Raw genomic sequence first — 20,332 nt, 5'->3', positions numbered from 1 at the left:
TTCTACAACCTCCACATTCATCATTATCTAATCTGTGCTTTATATGAGTTAAACAATTGTCAAGGAAGCATGCAGACAGTTATAATTCAGTTATAATTCTCTCTTTACACGTTTATAACAAAATATAGGTTCCACTGGCAGATTTATGACTCCAGTGATAAAAAAACTTAACTGTACCATGAATAAGACTGCATGTCAAAGGCTACTTTTACCAGCCTGTTCAATATATATCCATCCTTACCCTTTCCAAAAGACTTAAAACATCATACTAAGAAACCCTTGCTGCCAGACCATAATGGTCAGGCTAAAACTAGTATTTAAAATAATTTATACACTTAAAATTACACAGAAATAAAATGGATACCACAAAACATACCTAGACTCATTCATTACTATAAAATCCTTTCTGGAAATAATAGAAAGTTCAAACTCAGTGTTCTTTTCACAAACGTTTAACTGGCTCTTTGGTGATTGTTATACTGTTATGTTTCTACCTATGGCGTCTCATACTATCCTGGCATGAAAAACAACTGGTTGAGGCCAAAGGACTGCAGGTTATAGAAAGTAATTTGGATTTATATCCTCAGCATATTATTTTAAGAAAGTTGTGGACTCTATCTGAACAGGTTGGTAACTAGAATATTAACTGTTACTGTTATTCAAATAGATGGCATGTGAACAGCAACCACTTCACTATTGGAGGAACTATTAGTGGGCCAGGCCTGAAACCAAACCTATTAGGATTTTATTTTTGTATGAAACTCCTTTAATGATTGCAGTAATGAAAGATAGTGAGTCCTGTCTATAACCCAAGAGAAATTCACATACATCATCAGCTCATTAACCCCAAGTATTAGCCAAATAAATTTCACCTGGCTAGTTTCTTGTCATAAGCAGCTAATTTACAGAAACTACACACATATCTCTCATACGCATGACTTAAAATGTAAAAAAAAATATAGATGCATGATAGATAAAAGAACAGGCTTGAAGTATACTCTGAACAGACTGACCAGACTGAAATTAAAGTAAAATACTGCGGATGCTAGAAATCTGAAATCAAATTTCCAGCACTTAGTTTTTATTACCAGGCTGTATGTTTGGCAAGAGAGTATTAGCAAATGATGAGAGAACTTCAGTCAAAATTTATTAAATGAAATATATCCTGTACTTATTAAAGCTGCACTATTTCCATTTCTCTGTCCTTGCTTTTCATTGCAAGGCACCGTTTTCTTCTGAAGAAGGGTCATACGGACTCAAAACGTTAACTTTGTTTCTTTCTCTCTCCACAGATGCTGTCAGACCTGCTGAATTTTTCCAGCATTTTCTGTTTTTGTTATCGTTTCCTTGTGTCCTTTCCAGCACCTGCAGGTAACTGGGGTTTGCAGCTTTGCACAGTGCAGTGATCTCAACTCAACACCTGAGTCACTTCACAGACGTCCAACTCTTTAGTTGGACAAATCTCACCGGCAATCACATTGCTGCGGTTTGGAAGCAAAATGAGGTCTTGATGATAAATAGTAGTAGCTCCCCAGACCAATTTTTCCAGTGGGAGTGTGGATTGAGGTCCAGTCTATTGTGTTTAATCCACTGTATGAACCAGGTGCCCTCATATGCACCCAGACTCCAAGGTACCTACTCACTGCAGCCACAAATACATAAGGTTTGGGTATTCTCAGCTCAGGTACTCTGTTGGAAAGCTAACCAATGTAATGGCATCTGACCCCCACAGTCTAGCCGTATTCAATTACTAACAGAGGTGACTGTATAATGATCATCAGCAGGAACCAAGTAATTTCATCCTTTAGCCAGTGTACCTGAAGTCAACTGTGGCAAACCTATTGCTGCCTGATGAAGATCATGTAACTCAGTACAGAGCTGTAGGGGTAGGAGTGGGGCAGAGCAAGCGAACAGCAGATTGAACCTCCGACAACCCTGCTACTCATCATTTTAAGCTGCTTTTTCCAATTGTTAATACACATTTGATGTTAGCCATAAACTACACTTCACTTGCACAGGCATTAATATTAATGGGAGATGCAGTTTGCTGTCTTGCTTTTCCCCTCTCACTAAAAAGAAAACCATTTGTCAAACCCATTCTCATGAAAGCACTGTGGCACTGTCAACACTGCCAACTTTACCAATGCTTTGATATTACACCATTGTTTTGCTGCATATTAAATCAGAATTGAAGAGAGGGAGACATCTTTCCCTCAGCTCTCCATGTCCATCCAATTCCAAGATTAAAGCAATAGTGTAATATCAGGAAATTGTTAATAAAATTAACAGGGTTGGTGTATCATGAACCTGGATGCAGAGATGATTGATTGTAGCATACTCACAGTATCATCCATTGACTGGTAAATCTCTTTTGCCTCTTCGAATTCACACTTTTCTTCAATACATTCCCTTTCCAAATTTCCAGGTCTTAACTCTTCAAAGAGATAATTAGCCCGTTTCCGAATTCTTAAGACATTACGGGCATCTTTTTCTGGTAAAAATACTGAAATACAAAATGAGGAATCATCTTTAAAACTGCTGTCTGTTGGGCAGTGTATCATCTGCACCATGGAACATTGAATCTGTATCAGACCAGAGCTTAGGGCCTAGACAAGTGAATGTATGATTGCCTGGTAAAGTGATTAAAATTGGCAATGCGCAAGAGGCGAGAATCATAGGCGCGCAGAGGTTTGTGGGGCTGGAGGAGATTACAGAGATGGGGAACGTCCAGGCTGTTTTGAGATTTGAAAACAAGGATAAGAATTTTAAAACTGAGTTAAAATTATAGGTCAGCGAACATAGAGATGATGAGTTAATGGGGCTATATGTTAGTTAGTATACAGGTAGCAGAGTTTTTGATGAACTCAAGTTTATGTAGGGTGTAAGATGGGAGGTCTGCCAGGAGAACATTGGAATAGTCAAGTTTAGAGATATCAAATGTATGGAGGAGGGCAGCAGATGAGCTAAGGCAGATACAGAGTTGGGTGATGTTACAAGGGTGCAAGTAGGTGGTCTTGGTAATGAAGCAGACATGTGTTGGCAGCTCATCTCAGGGTCAGTTATGGTACCAAGATTGTGAAAGGTATCATGACAATATACCATCTGTACCAGGTTCAGCATGTCATTTGTACAAGGACAACGTGCCATCCATGCAAGGGAATGCTCCATTTGTGCCAGGACAATGTGCCATTTGTTCCAGGATAATATTTTCAGAATAAGAGGTAGGAGATTTAGGACTGAGATGTAGAGGAATTTCTTCACTCAGAGGGTGGGGAATCTTTGGAATTCTCTATTCCAGCGGGCTGTGGAGGCTCAGTCATTGAGTATATTCAAGACAGATATTAATAGATTTCTAGTTATTAAAGATATCAAGGGATATAGGGATAGTGTGGGAAAATGACGTTGAGGTAGAAGATCTACCATTATCTAGTTGAATGGCGGAACAGGCTCAAGGGGCCTAAGTTCCTATGTACTATTTGCATCAGGGCAGTATGTCATCCACACTAGGGAATGCTCTATTTGTACCAGGATAATTTGCCATCTATATTAAAGGTATGTGCCATGTCTACAACACAGTAAGTATTCATATCTCATACTGACCTGAGTAGCTGGACACATCTATAAAACACGAGGCCAAGAGAAATATTAAACAACAGCGAGCCTTCATTGTGTAATCTGGTTCTTCAAACCCTTGCCTGCAATGGGAAAGGAATATGTAATATGCTATAGGATAGCAACTAACCAGGTAAAGCCTTGAAGATTTCTATCTTTTTCCTTCAATGTTTCAACAGATATATCCATCTCTTCTGAGCATGTGCCTTTTTAAAGTTCTCCATGCTAGTTTTTCTTTCTGAGTTCACAGAAAGTAAGAGCTCTGCATAAGCCTACCTCAGCATCTTGGTGAACCTATCTGAGGATCCTTCACTCAAAACTAATGTGTTTCGCCCTCCCTTCATAGTGGAGACAAATACCAACAATAAAAGGACATCAAAAATCAAATTTATCAAACAAACTATGTCAGCATTGACCAAAAATTGACCTGTTATGTCTAGATTTATGTACTTATTTTCCTATTATGAAATTCCTACAAGGTGCTTCACCAGGCTATAGTTTGAGGGTTTGAAGACTGCTGATATTCCATTGACACCATCAGTCTGCCTTGGAGTATGACCTTGAGCAGCTCCAGGCCCAGAGAAGCTACAACACTAAACGTACAACACTACTTGCTTGCCAAACAGCATAAGCAACACATGATAGACAGAGCTCAGCGATCCCACAACCAGTGGATCAGACCTAAGCTCTGCAGTCCTGCCACATCCAGTCATGAATGGTGGTGGACAATTAAACAACTCACTGGAGGAGAAAGCTCCACAAATACCCTCATCCTCAATGATGGGGGAACCCAGTACATCAGTACAAAAAAAGACAAGGCTGAGGCATTTGCAATAACCTTCAGCCAGGAGTGCCAAATAGATGATCCATTTCAGCCTCCTCCAGAGGCCTCACAGATGCCAGTCTCCAGCCACTTCAATTCACTCCACATGATATCTAGAAATGGCACTGGACACTGCAAAGCCTATGGGCCTGACAATATTCCAGCAATAGTACTGAAGACTTATGCTCCAGAACTAGCCAAGCCCTTAGCCAAGCTACTCCAAAACAGCTACAAAACTGGCAACTACCCGGCAAAATGGAAAACTGGCCAGGTAAGTCCAGTCCACAAGAAGCAGAACAAATCCTGGCCAATTACTACTCCATCAATCTACTTTCAATCATCAGCAAAGTGATAGAAGGGGTCATCGACAGTGCTATCAAGCACCACTTAGTCAACACCCATGTCTCTCTCTCTCTCTGCTCCCCTCACTTCACAAATAGCCCCTGTCCCTTTCTTTCATTTCAGCTGCTGAGAATGTCAATTTCCTCAGCCATAGGAGGAAATTTGCTGGCAGGAAGTGGGTTGATCTTAAAAATGCACCATCACTTGATCTGACTCTCTCAAGCACCAGCTCAGAAATGACACGGCACAGAGTTTAGAGGTTTTGTCAGAGGAGGGATCTGCACATGGTGGCTCATACTGACAAAGGTGTGCAGGAGGCAAGGCAAGAGGTATAAAAGACCACAGATGCTAGCTCAATAGAGTGCAGCCAAGCTAACTGAGTGAAGACTTGGAGTTTGTTGACAGGGGAAGTTCGGTGAAGTGGGAGAAGGAATTGCTTGTTTCTCCTTTCCATCTTCCCACCCCATAGAAATTGGTTCTTGCTCTACTACAGGGAAAGGAGCTAGCAGTTTGGTAAGTATCTGCTAAGTGGGTAAGTTCTATTCTATCCCAAGATTTAAAATAGTACACATTTTGGTGGTAAAGTTAATAAAATATATAAGAAAGCAACATAAATAAGTGATTAATATAATTAATTAATTATTTAAATCACATTAAGGATGGCAAGACAGGTGATGTGTCAAGGCTGCAGCAGGTGGGAGCTCCTGGAACACATTGTGATCCAGGGTAAACACATCTGCAGTAAGTGTTTGCAGCTTGAGACACTTTGATTCAAGGTCATTGAATGGAGGCTGAGCTGCAGACACTGCGACACATTCAGGGAGAGGGAAAGTTACCTGGATGCTTTATGCCAGGAGGCAGTCAATGACCACTTAGGATAGTGTCTTCTGACTTGGTCAGTGGCCAGGGACAGGAAGATGTGACTGCGAGTGAGGCGGGTAAGGGGACCCAGAGGGTAGGAGTGTGAGCCTCTGCAATTGTCCAAAAGGCTTGAGGTTCTCTCAGCTTGTTTGGATGAGAGTGGGGGCTGCAGGATGGATGAGCAAACTGACCATGGCACCATGGTATAGGAAGCCATCCAAGTGGGGGATAGTAGTAGGAGACAGTATAGTGAGAGGATTGACACTGTTCTCTGTAGCAAAGAGCGAGAGTCCAGACGGCTTTGTTGCCTGCCTGGTGCCAGGGTTCGGGACATTTGCTCAGGGCTAGAAAAGAACTTGTAGTGGGAGGGGGAAGATCCGGTGGTCGTGGTCCACGTAGGTAGCAACAACATAAGCAGGATGAGGAAGGAAGCTCTGCATAGTCAGTATGGTGAGCTAGGTACCAAATTAAGAAGCAGAACCTCAAAGGTCATAATTTCTGGATTATTACCTGAGTCATGTGCAATTTGGCACATGACAAATAAGATTAGAGAAATGAATCCGTGGCTCAAAGACTGGTGTGGGAAAAGTGGGTTCTGGTTTGTGGCACTAGCACTAGTATTGTGGAAGGTGGGATCTGTACTTTTGGGGCGATCTACACCTGAACCATGCTGGTGGTGGTATCGGCGTGAACCGCATAACTAGGGAAGTAGAGGGTTTTAAACTGAATAGTGGGGCAAGGGATAAAATAGGGAATATGTGGTAAACCAAAGAATAGAGACAAAGGTAAGAGGAGCAGCTATTAATATGGGAAATAATAAACAGATTGCAACAGGAGGGACAGAGAGTACAAATCTAAGAGTAAATCAGCAAATAAGGCCAGACACTACAAAAATAATAGAAGGCCAAAACTAAAAGCTCTGTATCTAAACATACGTAGCATTCAAAACAAAACAGATGAACCAATAGCACAAATAGAAATAAATAAGTATGATCTGATAGCCATTACAGAGACATGGCTACAGGGTGACATAGGATGGGTTCTGAAAATTGAAGGGTATGTGACATTTAGGAAGTTAGGAAAAGATGGAGGGGTGGCTCTGTTAATTAATGATGGTATCAGCACATTAGAGAGGGATGACCTAAGTTCAAGAATTCAGGATGTAGAAGTGGTTTGGGTCGAGATGGAGAATGATAAAGGCAAGAAGTCACTTGTGGGAATGGAGTACAGGCCTTATAATTGTAACTACACAGTAGGACAGACTATAAAAGAAGAGAAAATGGGAGCTTGCCAGAAAGGTAGAGCAATAATCATGGGGGATTTTAATCTACATATAGACTGGAAAAATCACATGGGCAAAGGAAGCGTGAATGAAGACTTCTTGGAATGTTTTCAGGATTGTTTCTTAGAACAACACGAGTAAAATACCTGAGGGGTTGCGTACATGATGGGCACAGTTCCATTGCCACCATGGTGCCCAATTTTATGCTCCTTGCCTGCCAACCCACAAGTCAGGGGGGAGTAAAATTCCATCTGTTAATTTTGTTCCTTTCCTAGTATCTCCTTTTTTGACACATTGCCTTTTTTTGATAGTTTTCTTGTGCTAAGGGTGCTTTATACATCAAAGTTATGTTGTTGTTGGTAATTCATCCACTATTTCCATTTCCTTGGTTTCTCTTGGCACTTCTCTCTGAAACATGGGAGCTCTGGGCATCCCTGCTCCCATCCTTCATGGTTTATTTGAGGTGCAGTGATAGCATGAACTTTTGACTGACCTGTAGCGACTTACTTATGAAATTTAATATGATTCATTTGCCCTCAATAATCCCATGCTATACCTGTCTCTGAAAGTTCTTGTACCTTCACCTCTAAAATCACAGGTCTTTATTTCTGTTTATCGATCATTGGGAATTTTCACATATCTTAACACACCGATTAAACCTGGCTTTTCCTTCAAGTAAATCTCATTGTAAACAGACCGCATGACCCCCAACTCAATTTTACATCCCTTCTGATCGCCTTTAAAATGATCATTCACCCCTTTTTGGCTTGATTTATAAGTGTGCCTCTGTTTTCTCAAATATTATGCTAAAACCCCTTTTTCTAATCAACCTTATGTACAATTCTCCCCATATAAATGTATTTGTTCTCTTTGATTGCTAATCTGTTTTACTGTTTCAATAAAATGCATTGTATTCTCCAACTATGATCTCTAAATGCTGAAATTTTGATGTCTCTGGTGATATGCCTTTGATTTTTCTTCTGCCTATGTTGCACTGCACAGAGGCCTCCTTTCAATTCCCCACCTCTCCTTTTTCAATTTACCTAGTCCACTATGTGGTTGAGTTGTTAGGGAGGCTTAAGACAGTGGTGATCTCCCAACGGTAAGGTATTTCCCTCATTTAGTTTCATGGATTCTAATCTGGATCGCTCCTCATGGAGTCACTCCTTTATTATACCGAATATGTTGCTGCCAATTGATCATGGATGGTCACGGATTCTTGATTATTTCCAAATTGGAAAATGGGTGTTGGGGCAGTCTTTACAAGACTGAGGGTCCAGAAAAGAGCCCTATGTCCTATAGTGGAGTAGGATACCCTACAGGTTGCATTCTGGCCCAACATTATAAGGTCTTACATCAAAGCTTTCTTTCCAGAAAGGTCTTATGATAAACCAAGCATTCTGCATAATCGGAGGTTATAACTTGATATCCTGCATGATATCCTGCCATGTACTGCTTAACAGCCTGCTATAATATTACATCTATATGCAGCATAAATAATGGCATGACCTGTTTCTATTAATTTTATCTAATACAACACAATTTACATTTATATATTTAAAAAAATACAGGAGATATACAATGGCGCTTTACAAAGCACATAATGAGGGAGATGGATGTGAACCCTCGGTAGTGGTTAGGGGAGGTGACTGAAGGCTAGGTTGAAATGATAGGTCTGAGGATGTTTATGAAGGATGATGATGAAGTAGAGAGGTGGAAGGATTTAGGAAGTTCAGGAAAGTAGAGCTGAGGCTACGGAAAGCTCTGTCTCTAATGGCGGCAAAGGAAAGCCTAAGTTAAAGGGCTGGAGAGTGTTGTAGAAGTTGGATGCTGCAGAATTGTGAGGCGATTTAAAGTTCATTGAATCATTGACTGCTTACAGCACAGAGGAGGCCACTTGGCCCATTGTGTCCATGCTGACACTCTGCAACAGCAACTCAGCTACTGCCACAGCACTGCCTCACCCCCACGGCCTTGCAAAGGCTTTCTCTACAGCTGCTTCAGGGAGGAGATTGCAGGGGCTCTGACCCAAATTTTTAATTCCTCTCTGGCCACAGAGGATGTGCCAGAGGACTGGAGAACAGCTAATGTGGTTCCGCTGTTTAAAAAGGGTTGTAGCGATAAGCCAGGGAACTACAGGCCAATGAGTCTCACGTCAGTGGTAGGGAAACTATTGGAGAAAATTCTGAGGGAGAGAATCTATCTCCACTTGAAAAGGCAAGGTTTGATCAAGGATGGCTTTGTCAGAGGGAGATCATGCCTTAACAAATTTGATTGAATTTGTTGAGGAGGTGACCAGGTGTGTAGATGAGGGTAGTGCAGTTGATGTAGTTAATATGGCTTTCAGCAAAGCCTTTGACAAGGTCCTACATGGGAGAATTATAAAAAAGGCAAATGCACATGGGATACAGGGTAATTTGATAAGGTGGATTCAAAATTGGCTTAGTTGTAGGAGGCAGAGGGTGATGACAGAAGGATGCTTTAGTGACAGGAAGCCAGTGTCTGGTGACAAACCATAGGGATCTGTGCTGGGTCCCCTATTATTCGTAATTTATATAAACAACATAGATGACTATGTGGTGGCTGGATTAGTAAGTTTGCGGATGACACAAAGATTGGCTGGGTGGTTATCAGTGAGGTTGAGTGTCTTGGGCTATAGGAAGATATAGACAGGATAGTCAAATGGGCAGATAAGTGGCAGATGGAATTTAACCCTGAAAAGTGTGAGGTGACACACTTTGGAAGGAGTAATTTGACAAGGAAGTATTCAATGAACGGCATGACACTAGGAAGTTCTGAGGAACAAAGGGACCTTGGCGTGTGTGTCCATAGATCTCTGAAGGCAGAGGGGCATGTAAGTGGGGTGGTGAAAAAGGCATATGAGACACTTGCCTTTATCAATCAAGGCATAGATTACAAAAGTAGGGATGTCATGTTGGAGTTGTACAGAACCTTGGTGAGGCCACAGCTGGAGTATTGCGTGCAGTTCTGGTCGCCACATTATAGGAAGAATGTGATTGCACTGGAGGAGGTGCAGAAGAGATTCACCAGGATGTTGCCTGGGATGAAACATTTAAGTTATGAAGAGAGGTTGGATAGACTTGGATTGTTTTCGTTGGAGCAGAGAAGACTAAGGGGTGACTTGATTGAGGTGTACAAGATTATGAGGGACATGGACAGGGTGGATAGGGAGCAGCTGTTCCCCTTTGTTGAAGAGTCAGTCATGAGGGGACACAAGTTCAAGGTGAGGGGCAGGAGGTTTAGGGGGGATGTAAGGAAAAACTTTTTTATCCAGAGGGTGGTGACAGTCTGGAATGCGCTGCCTTGGAGGGTGGTGGAGGCGGGTTGCCTCACATCCTTAAAAAAGTACCTGGATGAGCACTTGGCACGTCATAACATTCAAGGCTATGGGCCAAGTGCTGGTAAATGGGATTAGGTAGGTAGGTCAGGTGTTTCTCATGTGTCCATGCAGACTTGATGGGCTGAAGGGCCTCTTCTGCACTGTGTGATTCTGCACATCCAATTCCTTTTTAAAAGCCCTGATTATATCTGCCTCTACCACACTTTCAGGCAGCGTATTCAGAGCCTAACCACTCGCTGCGCAATAAAGTTTTTCCTCATTTCACTGTTGACTCTTTAGCCAATCATCTTATCTCTGTGTTCTCTGGTTCTCAACTCTTCCACTAATGGGAACAGTTTCTCACTATCTACTCTGTCCAGACCCCTCATGATTTTAAACAGCTCCCTCAAATCTCCTTTCAACCTTCTCTTCTCTAAGGAAAACCACCTCAACTTCTCTAATCTACCCATGTACTGAAGTGCCATGCCAATGAACCAATTTCCTCAATATTTTCTGCACCCTCTTTAATCCATTCACATCCTTCCTAAAGTGTGATGCTCAAAAATGGATACAATATTTCATCTGAGGTCAAACCAGATTTATAAAGGATCATCATAACTTCTGTGCTTTTACATAGCCCAGGATCCTAGATGCTCTCTTAACCATTTTCTCAACTTCCCCTGACACCTTCAACAATTTGTGCACATATACCATCAGGATTCTCTGCTCCCGCACCTCCTTTAGAATTGCACCCCTTTTTTTATATTGCCTCTCCTTCCTGCCAAAATGTATCACTTCATACTTCTCTGCATTGAACTTAATTATTTTTTCAATCATTCATTCATGGGATGTAGGTGTCGCTGGCTGGGCCAGCATTTACTGCCCACCACTAATTGTCCTTCAGAAGGTGGTGGTGAGCTGCCTTCTTGAAACGCTGCAACCCATGAGGTGTAGGTACACCTACAGTGCTGTTAGGGAGGGAGTTCCAGGATTTTGACCCAGCGACAGTGAAGGAATGGTGATATATTTCCAAGTCAGGATGGTGAATGGCTTGGAGGGGAACTTCCCGGTGGTGGTGTTCCCATCTATCTGCTGCCCTTGTCCTTCTAGGTGGTTGTGGGTTTGGAAAGTGCTGCCTAAGGAGCCTTGCTGAGTTCCTGCAGTGCATCTTCTTAGATGGTGCACACTGCTGCTACTGTGCATCAGTGGTGGAGGGAGTGAATGTGGATGGGGTGTCAATCAAGCAGGCTGCTTTCCCCTGGATGGCGTGCTTCTTGAGTGTTGTTGGAGCTGCACTCATCCAGGCAAGTGGAGAGAATTCCATCACACTCCCGGCTTGTGCCTCGTAGATGGTGGACAAGCTTTGGGGTGTCAGGAGGTGAGTTAATCGCCAAAGGATTCCTAGCTTCTGACTTGCTCTTGTAGCCATAGTATTTAAATGTCAAGTCCAGTTCAGTTTCTGGTCAATGATGATACCCAGGATGTTGCTAGTGGAGGATTCAGCATTGGTCATGTCCTTGAATGGCAAGGGACAATGGTTAGATTCTCTCTTGTTGGAGATGGTCATTGCCTGGTACTTGTGTGGTGTGAATGTTACTTACCACTTATCAGCCCAAGGCTGGACATTGTCTAGATGTTGCTGCATTTGGACATGGACTGCTTCAGTATCTGAGGAGTCATGAATGGTGAACATTGTGCAATCATCAGCGAACATCCCCATTTCTGACCTTATGATGGAAGGAAGGTCATTGATGAGGCAGCTGAAGATGGTTGGGTTGAGGACTCTACCCTGAGGAACTTCTGCAGCGATGTCTTGGAACTGAGAGGATTGACCTCCAACAACCACAACCACCTTCCTTTGTGCTAGGTATGACTCCAACCAGCGGAGAGTTTTCCCCCCAATTCCCATTGACTCTAGGTTTGCTAGGGCTCCTTGATGCCACACTCAGTCAGATGGTACCTTGATGTTAGGGGCAGTCACTCTCACTTCACTTCATGTCTGGAGTTCAGCTCTTTTGTCCATTTTTGAACCAAGGATGTAATGAGGTCAGTTACTGAGTGACCCTGGCAAAACCCAAACTGAGCATCAGTGAGCAGGTTATTGCTAAGCAAGGGCTGCTTGATAGCTTTGTTAATGACCCCTTCCATCACTGATGATCAAGAGTAGGCTGATGGGGTGGTAATTGACCAGGTTGAATTTGTCCTGTTTTTTATGTACAGGACATACCTCGGCAATTTTCTGCATTGCTGATTTGATGCCAGTGTTGTAGCTATACTGCAACAGCTTGGCTGGGGCATGGCAACTTCTGGACCACAAGTCTTCAGTACCATTACTGGAATATTGTCAGGGCCCATAGCCTTTGCAATTGGGAGTTGGGTTCAGGCAGCGCGCTGGGCAGCCTGGCCCTGGAGTCCTCATAGAGCCGCTCCCAGCAACCACCACTCTCTTCTTTTGGCTGGAATCCAAGATGGGTGGTGTCAGGACTAAGACGGTCAAGAAAGCCGCCCAAGTGATTATTGAGAAATACAACACCCGCCTTGGCAATGACTTCCACACCAACAAAAGGGTCTGCGAGGAGATTGCCATCATCCCCAGCATGAAACTTAGCAACTTTCCAATGCCTTCAGCCATTTCTTGATATAATGTGGAGTGAATTGAATTGGCTGAAGACTGGCATCCATGATGCTGGGGTCCTCCAGAGGATGCTGAGATGGATCATCCACTCGGCACTGCTGGCTGAACGTTGGTGCAAGTGCTTCAGCTTTGACTATTGCACTGATGTGCTGGGCTGTCCTAGCATTGAGGATGGAGATATTTGTGGAGCCTCCTCCTCTAGTGAGTTGTTTAATTGTCCACCACCATTCACGACTGGATGTTGCAGAACAGCAGAACTTAGGTCTGTTCCAATGGTTGTGGAATCGCTTAGCTCTGTCTATTGTTTACTGCTTATCTGTGTAGCTTCACCTGGCTGACACTTCATTTTTAGGTATGCCTGGTGCTGCTCCTGGCATGCCCTCTTACACTCTTCATTGAACCAGGGTTGATCCCCTGGCTTGGTGGTAATGGTAGAGTGGAGATATGCCAAGCCACGATTGTGGTCGAGTATAATTCCGCTGCTGCTGATGGCCCACAGCGCCTCATGGTTGCCCAGACTTGAGCTGCTAGATCAGTTCGATAGTAGTGCCACACAACACGATAGAGGCAATCCCCAATATTAAGGTAGGACTAGTTTTTTTCCCCTCTTGTTGGTTCCCTCACCAGTTGCCGCAGATCCAGTCTAGCAGCTATGTCTTTTCAGACTAGGTCAGCTTTGTCTATAGTGGTGCTCGTGAGCCACTCTTGGTGATGGACATTGAATCCCCCACCCAGAATACATTGTGCACCCTTGCCACCTTCAGTGCTTCATCCAAGTGGTGTTCAGCATGGAGGGGTGCTGATTCATCAGCTGAGGGTAGGATGGTCTGTGCTAATCAGCAGGGTGTTCCTTGCTTAGGTTTGACCTGATGCCATGAGACTTCAGAGTCGATGTTGAGCACTCCCAGGGGAACTTCCTCCTGACTGTATACCACTGTGCTGCCACCTCTGCTGGATCTAACTGCCAGTGGGACAAGACATACCCAGGGATGGTGATGGTATATTATTAAGGTATGATTCTGTGAGTATGGCCATGTCAGGCTGTTGGGTTTGACAAGTCTGTGAGCCCCCAGATGTTATCAGGGAGGACTTTGCAGGTTCGAAAGGGCTGTGTTTGCCACTGTCATTTCCATGCCTAGGTCAATGTCTAGTGGTTCATCAGATTTCATTCCTTTTTGACTTTCTAGCGGTTTGATACAGCTTGCTAGGCCATTTCATTTAAAAGTCAACCACATTGCTGGGGCAGATTTCTTTCTCTAAAGGATGGATTTTTTAAAATGACAGTCGACAATGGTCATCATTAGACTTTTAATTCCAGATTTCTTACAAATTCAAATTCCATCATCTGCCCTGGTAGAATTTGAACCTGGGTCCCCAGGACATTACTGTGGATCTCCGGATTTCTGGTCCTGTGACAATACCGCTATCCCACCCACTGACCCACCGCAAAGCCCAAAGGGCATCACTGACCCAATGTACGGGCCAGGATAAATCACTGATACACCGCACAAGCCAGGACACAATATTGACCCACCGCACAGGCCGGAATACAGCACTGACCCGCCGCACAGACCAGGATACATCACTGACCCACCGCACAGACCAGGATACATCACTGACCCACCGCACAGACCAGGATACATCACTGACCCACCGCACAGACCAGGATACATCACTGACCCACCGCACAGACCAGGATACATCACTGACCCACCGCACAGACCAGGATACATCACTGACCCACCGCACAGACCAGGATACATCACTGACCCACCGCACAGGCCAGGATACATCACTGACCCACCGCACAGACCAAGGTACATCACTGACCCACCGCACAGACCAGGATACATCACTGACCCACCGCACAGACCAGGATACAGCACTGACACATCGCACAAGCCAGGATACTTCACTGACCCACCGTACAGACCGGAATACAATACTGACCCGCCGCACTGGCTGGGATACATCACTGACCAATTGCACAGGCCGGGATACATCACTGGCCAATCGCACAGGCCGGGATACATCACTGACCAATCGCACAGGCCGGGATATATCATTGACCCACCCCACAGGCCAGGATACATCACTGACCCAACGCACAGGCCGGAAGACAATACTGACCCACCATACAAGCTGGAATACATCACTGACTCACCACACAGTGAGGGATACATCACTGACCCACTGCAGATACCAGGATACATGACTGACCCACCGCCCAGGCCACAGTCAGCATTGATCCGACGCACAGACCAGATATGTCACTGACTCACCGCACAGGCCGAGATACATCACTGACCCATCGCACAGGCCGAGATACATCACTGACCCACCATACAGACCAGGATACATCACTGACCCACGCTACAGGCTGGGATACATCACTGACCCACAGTACAGGCTGGGATACATCACTGACCCACCATACAGACCAGGATACATCACTGACCCACTGTACAGGCTAATGTACTTCACTGTCACACTCCAAATCTATTCTTAAAATTAAATTTGAATCAGAGTCTAGAGTATCCCGTCGTGTTGTACCTTCAAAAATAATTTGTCCACAGAAGTCAGTTGTAATATTTTTCATCTCACAGGCGTTAGCTTTCTGCATTGGTGAACCCTTCCAAACTCCTGAAAAATCTCAGTTAATGACTAACTTCAAATATTTACTCAGAGCCCATGTACCAGAGCGAGTTGCGTCCATGGGTAAATATCTGATAACTGACAAATCCCCACAGCAGTTTGAGCACATTTTGTTCAACCAGTATCTGGACTTCTTATTCTGAATTAACACAGTGAGCTGCTAGTGCAGCACAGTGTGCTAAAGTGCTGGGAGAAACACTGTCTAAACTTAGAATATTAACAGCAGCATTTTCTCACAGCAAGCACCTCAAATAACACTACAGCCAACCATGGACTTGCGTTCACTGCTTGCTCTGCAATTTCTGATTCCTGACACCCTTCCCCCCCACCCATCAACCCTGTACTTTTCCTCTTGCCTCACACTGAATGAGTGTCAGGAGGAGATAGCAGAGGCATTATCCATAATAATTTTCCAAAAATCAATTGAAAAGGGAATTGAAAAGTGTAAGTATCACATCTCTGTTCAAGGAAGAGGAAAGGGACAAGCCAGGAAGCTAAAGGTCACTTTAGTTTTACCTCAGTTGTGAATTCTGGACTGTGCACTATGGAAGGGGACACATTGGAAAGTTTAGATTAATCAGAGAGATAGCATGGATTTGTTAATGGCACGTCATGCTTGCTTGATGGAACTTTTTTGAGGTACTTGATGTTTGTATAGATAAATGGAATACAGATTTATTGCCTTTATTTGTTGGTCAGTTCTACTTTGGTTAAGACCAGTCTGAACCTCAAGTGCATTTAGTTCCCTGGCGCAAACTCATTTGCAATATTGTTCACAAATTCAGAAGTAAAACTCAAGAGGTGGGTCTAGGGATGACACCATTGGGAGGAGAGATGAACTGCATGATTGTCAGATTTAAAGGGACGGGACAATTAAAGTAAGTGTTGCAATGGAGGAAGGAGAGAAAACAAAAATTCAGAACATTTCTGGAAATGTTGTAAAAGATATCTCAATCCATCACCAGAACAATAGATCATTAGTTGCTACCCAGTGCTACAAGGTCACTTCAGGTTTGCTTGCAGTAAATGGTACCACTTGACATTTGCCTCTCTGATTACCTATATCCATGAAAAGACAGGTCCCCATGGCTATTTCCAGATAGGTTAGCCAAGGCCCGCACAAGTGGTTGGTGAAATCTTGACAAATGTGGCCAAACAGATAATGCTGTCTCTTGATTACCCTTGAATGCTTTCTTTGGAGCAGTCTGCGGTCTCAGGCGGACTGAAAAGAACCCACGGCAATATGTCGAAGAAGGGGGGAGTTCCGGGCAACATTTATCCCTCAACCAATGTCCCTAAAACAGTCTGATCATTATCTCATTTCTGTTTGTGGGACCTTGCTACGTGCAAATTAGCTGCTAAATCTTGTACATGGCAACAGTGATTACATTTCAAAGTACTTCACTGGCTGTGAAGCACTTTAGGACATTCTGGGATTATGAAAGGCACTTTACAAAATTCAAGTTTTCCTTTATTTCAGTAGCAGGCAGTGCATGACATGCTGTGAATGGGGTGCTTTAAGCAGGATGGGTAGGTAGGCATTTACATCTCACAATAACACCGTGGAGGGTGGTCTGCTGACACAGCTTCACCAGAGGGCACGTTCCCTCTCTGAAGACATGCAGGTACTGATCAGAAGGCATTTTATACCATTCAGACTGCCTGACCTGTTGGCATTTCTCTGCAGCCCCTCTCCCTCTTCCGAACATGTCAGTTCAGAGGATTCCTTCTGGAAAACAGCCTGGTGCCAAGAAAAGAAGCTTGGAAGGGGAATAAAAAACAATGATAATGAAGACAAAGATTCCTGAGAGAAAACAAGACCCTCCTGCCTGCCCGATGTCTCTTCGTCAGGTTTCTACGAGCATGCTCATCGTGCCCAGGAAATGCTGTGGCACCACCACCCCCCCCCCCCCCCACCTCTCCCAAAGCTGCCCAATGTACAGATGCACAATCTGTTTCAATAGCTGCATCCAATCGATACAGATGCTCGCTGCGGTCCTGCCATCTCCAGTCTTGAATGGATAATTAAGCAAGTAATAGGGGGAGGTTCCGTCAATATCCCCATCTCAATGATGAAGGAGCCTGGCACACAAGTGCAAAAGTCAAGGTTTAGTGGCTGACCTATCTCAGTCTCCTCCAGAGATTCTCACCAACAGAGTTGCCAGACATCAGCCAATTCAATTCACTCCATGTGACACCAAGAAACAGCTGAATGTACTGAACACAGCAAAGGCTATGGATCCTGATGACATTCTGGTTGTACCGGAACATCTAGTCTCTCTAGCAAAGCTGTTCTGGTACAGCTAAACAATGGCATCTATCCAATAAAGTGCCCAAGTATGTCCTGTTCACAAAAAGCAGGATAAATCAACTTAGTAAATTACCAAAACAAAAACAGAATTACCTGGAAAAACTCAGCAGGTCTGGCAGCATCAGCGGAGAAGAAAAGAGTTGACGTTTCGAGTCCTCATGACCCTTCGACAGAACTTGAGTGAATCCAAGAAAGGGAATCCCTTTCTTGGATTCACTCAAGTTCTGTCGAAGGGTCATGAGGACTCGAAACGTCAACTCTTTTCTTCTCCGCCGATGCTGCCAGACCTGCTGAGATTTTCCAGGTAATTCTGTTTTTCTTGGATTCACTCAAGTTCTGTCGAAGGGTCATGAGGACTCGAAACGTCAACTCTTTTCTTCTCCGCCGATGCTGCCAGACCTGCTGAGTTTTTCCAGGTAATTCTGTTTTTTGTTTTGGATTTCCAGCATCCACAGTTTTTTTGTTTTTATCTTAGTAAATTACCACTCTACTCTCAATCATCAGCAAAGTGATGGATGAATTGTTAACAAGAATTGTCAATAACATGCTCATTGTTGCAATCTTGGTTTCACCAGGATGACCTGGCTCCAAACTATACTACAGTCTTGGTGCAAACATGGACACAAGAACTGAATTCATGCAATTGACGTATGTTACATGACCTGACTTACCTTCCCATCAAGCGGGAGGTCGGGAACTCCAAGTCCCAACAAGCCTTGGGAATTTCCACGCACGTGTGGACCGGGAGTGGGTGGTGCATGTGCAATCTGATGTTTTGTGCCATTACTTTGGGCCAAGGGTGGGCCTAGTGCGCCTGTGTAAAAAGAAAAAAGTGCAAAAACTCCGATCATGTGACCGGGAGCAGAGCACCATAATCGAGAAAAGCCAGATAGAGGTCAGGGAGGGGTCCCAGTTAAGAGAGGGAGAAGCAGAGAAAGAGGTGCCAAGCAGAAAAAGTTCTGCAGTTGACAGACTTTAAGCGATGGGGGCTTGGGAGAAGCATTGAAGATCTGAGAGGGCAGCAGAAGGTTGATGACTCCGTGCTCCATGTTGGGGCAATCGCATTCTTCTCGGCATAGCCAAAGACCTGAAGCTGTGCTTGTGAGTTAGTGCTGGAGTGCTTACTGGGGAATCCAGGGGAACAGTGTCTCAGAAAATGAGATTGAAACCCTACGTGGTGGGCCGTTGTTGAGGCAGTCTGAGTTGAAGTGACTTTTGGAGAGAATTCCAAGCCAAGATCTTCAAAGGTGAAGACTGGATGGGTTGCTGAGAAATCCGTGGGATCTGTTTTGGTCGTATTTCATATTTAGTGTGTAGTGTGGGTTGTTAGATCAGTCTGCCTGTTAATTCACACATACCTACTTCATATTAACCCTGAATGTTAGAGTATAAGATAGATATTGTAAATTGTATCATCTTTCTGATCTTGCATAGTAAAGTTTGTTCAAAAACCTTGGAATCTTGTGGCTTTATTCTCTTAGCCAGTGTCTTGGATCTCAAACTTTGTCTGCTTTAAATAAAAAGTTACTAGTACCCAACCGGATCATACCAAAAATTTGGGGGCTCTGGTTCAGGATCATAGTCAGGGTTCCCCATAATTGTGTGGGGAAATTCCATTTGGCGGCCTTTTTTTTCTCAGGATGTGTGCATCACTAGCAAGGTCAACATTTATTTACCAAATGTAGACGTCCTTGAGAAGGCAGTGGTAGGAATTATACCCCCTAAACTGTGCAGTTAAAGCCTCAGAGCAGTATATGGTCAGTGTATTTTGGGTTCAGTCGCTCCTGCCAATACCCCATAGATGCTTCGATTATCTGTGATGCTGATGGCCAGAAATCAAGATTGGGAGCATCCCTGCCTCTTAGTGATGTGGAATGCATGGGAATGAAGGCCAGTGGTGCCTTTTAGTTTTTTAAAAAATCAACTTTGGACTAGCTTCACTTCAGAGTGAACAGCAGAACATAATCTGCTGGCTGCCCAAGACTTTCAGTAGTCTCCTATATTACCGTGTGCTTATAAGTAGGAGTGGATAGGGACTTCAGTACAAGTTTTGAAGTACAGTTTTTCTTCGCAGTCACCAAAGAAAATTTCATGTTTTTTAAGTTTTGAAACATGTCATATTGAATTACTGTAATTTAGTTCACTCTTGTTGGTTTGCATGCTCTTGTTTCTATTTAAACTTCCTCATGAATAAACTGGTTTCACAGATTCCAGTCACACAGTCTGCCAGCATTTTCTTTACTGTCAGTCAGAGAAATCAGCATGTGTGTAGTGGGATCCTGAACTATTTCCAGTATGTCGATGGCAAAAGCAACATTTGGTGAATGAACGGCTAGATGGGTGATTGGGTGAGTAGTTGGGCAAATGGGTAGGTGAGTGGATGGATTGTGTGTGTGTGTGTGTGTGTGTTTGGGTGAGTTGAGTGACTGGATGGGTGAGTAACGGGATTGCTGAGTGGATGAGTTGAGGGT

General features: G+C 43.9%; 1 protein-coding gene across 1 annotated transcript in view; it reads right to left on the bottom strand.

Moving 5' to 3' along the window:
* Positions 1–2,373: 2,373 nt before the first annotated feature.
* Positions 2,374–20,332, bottom strand: part of LOC121272942 (diacylglycerol kinase delta-like) — a 147,388-nt gene continuing 129,429 nt past the window's right edge. Inside the window, exons 29-30 of the transcript XR_005941928.1 lie at positions 3,601–3,695; positions 2,374–2,503 (exon numbers count right to left, since the gene is read on the bottom strand). The gene's annotated coding sequence lies outside the window, so the exon portion shown is untranslated. The remainder of the gene's footprint in view (positions 2,504–3,600; positions 3,696–20,332) is intronic.

The sequence above is a fragment of the Carcharodon carcharias genome, chromosome 2 (assembly GCF_017639515.1).
Source record: "Carcharodon carcharias isolate sCarCar2 chromosome 2, sCarCar2.pri, whole genome shotgun sequence".
In the NCBI taxonomy this organism is placed as follows: Eukaryota; Metazoa; Chordata; class Chondrichthyes; order Lamniformes; family Lamnidae; genus Carcharodon; species Carcharodon carcharias.
The sequence above is the reverse complement of the archived record's forward strand: the minus strand, read 5'-3'. Positions and strand labels throughout refer to the sequence as shown.